Here is a 3,678-nt window from a genome sequence, read left to right as displayed (position 1 = left end):
TGTTTTGAGGTCAGTTGCTACACACAATGACAAGTTTAGTACAAAATCAGTTTCTAAAAGAATGGTAAGGAATTTTTTAAAAGTGAAAGAGTTTTTTGTTCATCACATACCAAATAAAAAAAACCTCCTTCAATTTATTCACAGATGCTACTATGTGGGAGATATACAGTGATATTTGGAGCCTACATTTAAACTAAGAAAAATTTTCATATTTTTTATTGTTTTAGTCATTTTAGTGCGGGGCAATTTTACAGCAGATGGAAAGTAATTTTGAGAAACCCAAAGATGTTTTTGTTAAGAAAGATCCATATAACAAAAAGGTCTTTCATTTTATTCACAGGTGTCACGTATTGGGATATGTGACTAGATCTTTACAACTCATTTTCACAGATTTAAATTTTTAATGATTTTCTGTTTTAGAGATGATTTTGTGGAACAGATTGCGAGCAACTGGAAACAAATTTCCCAAATTTGAGAGAGGTTTTTCTCCAACATGACCTTATATACAAAAACCTCTTTCAGTTTTGTAACAGGTGCTATGGTTTAGGAGATAAGAGTTCATCTTCAACACCTATTTTCAGAAATTCAGCCCAAGTTTAATGTAACTGATTCTATTTTGAAGAAAATGGTTGAGCTCAATCCCTTAGTACAAGGATGAGAAAATGTATATATTTTATGAATTTCATAGTGTAGGGGTTGGATTTTGGTAGAGGTTGGACTTTTGAGAAAGCCTTGAGCTTCATTGTACACTCATATCAGCATTTTGGCTAAGGAATTGAGACCAGGATTTGCAGCACTCTTTGGGATCCATGTGGCAATTTGTCTTGGTACAGTGCTTTTCTTTGTAATTTTGAATTTGCTTATATGTCATGTATGCCATTCTCTATCTTGTTTCTTCTAAACTAAACAAACAAGAGTGTAAGTAGAATCCATTGAAAGTGCAGTGGTCTACTTGAAGTTTGCTTTGGTTTCTTGATGTTTTCAGCTGTTTGGGGAGGATCCATGATTGCTCTTGCCCTTTTCAACACCTCACCTATCTATTCCTTCCATCTCATTCAATTTTAAGTGCCAAAAACAATTGCCTACCTTGCCCCATTGAGATCTCTGCAGGACTGAGCCTCAATCCCCGCACCCAAAATCTACCTTTCCATCTGAGCCAATAAAACTCCATTTTATCAAATCAAACTCTTTTGCACATATACCTAGCCTAAGATCGGTAGTTATATCAGGCATCTCAAGCCTTTAGTGATCATATTTTGCTGAGATTGACCCGGAGAGAGCCGTCTCCTGACCTGGTAGGGCTAGCTACCAGGTTAAGCGTGGTTTGATGTTGGCCCTGGATCCTACCTTTTCAGCCTGAGGTAAATCTAGGCACTAACAGGGGTGGTATGGATTCAATTTTACCCAACTTGTAAGCAATGTCTATTGTATGTTATGATTGTCATTTACTACGTGAAGTTTCTATATAAATTTAGACATATGTCAATAGTGGTTTTCTTATTAATATAATGATGATTAATTGTGGATGAATTGCAAATTACACTTATTTGATAAACAAGGTGATAAGGGGAAGGCACCAGCCTTAGAGCAGTCCACAAATTCTCATGAGGAAGAGGTTATTGATGATGCAATTTTTATGTCTGTCGATCTAATCCAAGCAATAAGGAAGCTTAAAATCAAAGCAAACAAGAAACTTAATTCTTTAGTTCTGATTGAGCCTCAAACAGATGAGATAAAAGGCAAAATCATAACCTTGTTGCCATAAGTTCGTTGATATGGGTACCTTTTCTTTACTAGAGTACTCTTTAAGAGCGACTTTTTGGAGTTTTTGACGGATTTATAGTTGGAATTTGGCGAAAAAAAATTGTGGCCATATCTTGATTTGTGTTGTTTAAACTGGTTTTTTGACTGCATATATGGATTCGGCATCCTCAAAAACCCCTAGGACACTTCGATTGTAAAGAGTTCACCTATCAAACTTGTGATTTCAATGAATTCCTGTTGGATTCTAGACAAATTAGATCAGAAAATAAACCATAAAATTTTCCAAAAAGTCGTACTTAAAGACTACTTAATAAAATATTCCAAACAAAAAGATCTTGACTTGGTCTAATAATTTTGTATTATTTTTTAGATCTAGATCTATACTAATATTTTATTATAAATAGAGGGGTTTTATCCTCATTCTCTACACATGACCATTTCATCATTGTCGCTATCATCTTATAGCTTTTGAGCTCCCACTTTTGAGTTCAATCCACCATCATTTCCTTTTTCCCACTACATCCATTGAGAGAGAGAGTTGTAGTTGAAGCACAAGTAGCAAAAGAACCCATCCCACAGAGGGGGATGTTGTAGATCCGAGTCTGCACATTCTCCTCATCAATGTATCAGTTTTATTTCATTTCAAAAATATTAAAAATCATTATTATTCCTTTGGGTTGCTTTCATTTTATGTATTGTTATTTGTTATTCTATTTGCATGCAACCTTGTGCAAGATTTCTAACATTTGTTTTGCAGATTTGAAGAGTTATTGCAATTTCCAATCATTTTCGTTAGGGTTATCAGTCACCAATAACTAAAGTGAGGGTTTTCGGTACACTTCTTCTTCATACTAACAAATGGACTTCATTTATACGTGGGAATTCATGAGTTAAATGATCTCCCTAACAAATCTTACAAGGAAATTTAACCTTTCAACAATGATCATTTGTGCCCCCACCCTAATTAGGTCGAATTTGAGTAGTTTCCTTAGCAAGTTTAGGATTATTCTTTCGTCTATTATTTTTTTCTTTTTACCACCAAGTTGCTAAGGATTCTTAGGCGTTGTGGACTTCACTGTGAGAATCATGGGGGACTACTCAGAAGACTGTGCTTATTAACAACTAGATGCAGTTACTGGGGCTTGGGATGTAACAATAATTTTCTCTAGATGAGGAACTAGCTGGCTCACAGTAGCAAAAGAAACGAAACTGATGACACCATCAAAATGTGGTTCTGACTTGGGTCATTTTGGATTAGTTAAAGGTCAAGGAGCATTAGGAATAATCTGATACAAAGTGCCCAACTGAGAATGAATCAAGTCATGATGATGAGCATGTAAGATTACTTACTCCACAGTAGTTACCCCTACCATAGTGACATCCTTGGTTATAGGTGGAAATAGGGGTTCGGTAAAGCAATATTTAAGCACCACATTTAGGAATTTGGTTTGTACTAACCTCTTGCATATTCTCTGCAACTCATGAATATGGTCAGAGATGTGAGTAGAGTTATCCTATTTGAAATTGGACAAAAGTTTAGTCCTGAGATCCTATCATGTGGGTAACTGAAAGTGATTCAAAAAGGTACGAGCCAAGGAAGAGAAGACACTATAAGATTCCCCATCAAGTTCAATGTACCATTTGGCAGCGTCTCTAGTTAGGGTTCTTTGGAAAAGTCTCAATCTCACATAATCATCCACCAAAGAGTTAGAGGAACACCAAAGATGGTAGATGGTGATGTGTGTGGAATGGTTTTCTCCCACCTTCCCTTCAAACTTGGGAATATCATATGGAATTTTAGAGGGCATTGGTGGCCACCTAGGATTGTGGCATATGGGGTCAATTGTCAACTTATCCAAATTTGGAAAAACAAGAGATGTTATAAATGGAATTTGTTATTAATTAAGTGGATCA

Source organism: Pinus tabuliformis, chromosome 2_2 (genome assembly GCF_031772625.1).
Source record: "Pinus tabuliformis cultivar Carrire ecotype Pingquan chromosome 2_2, CPIR1, whole genome shotgun sequence".
In the NCBI taxonomy this organism is placed as follows: domain Eukaryota; kingdom Viridiplantae; phylum Streptophyta; class Pinopsida; order Pinales; family Pinaceae; genus Pinus; species Pinus tabuliformis.
Note: the sequence above shows the minus strand (reverse complement) of the source record.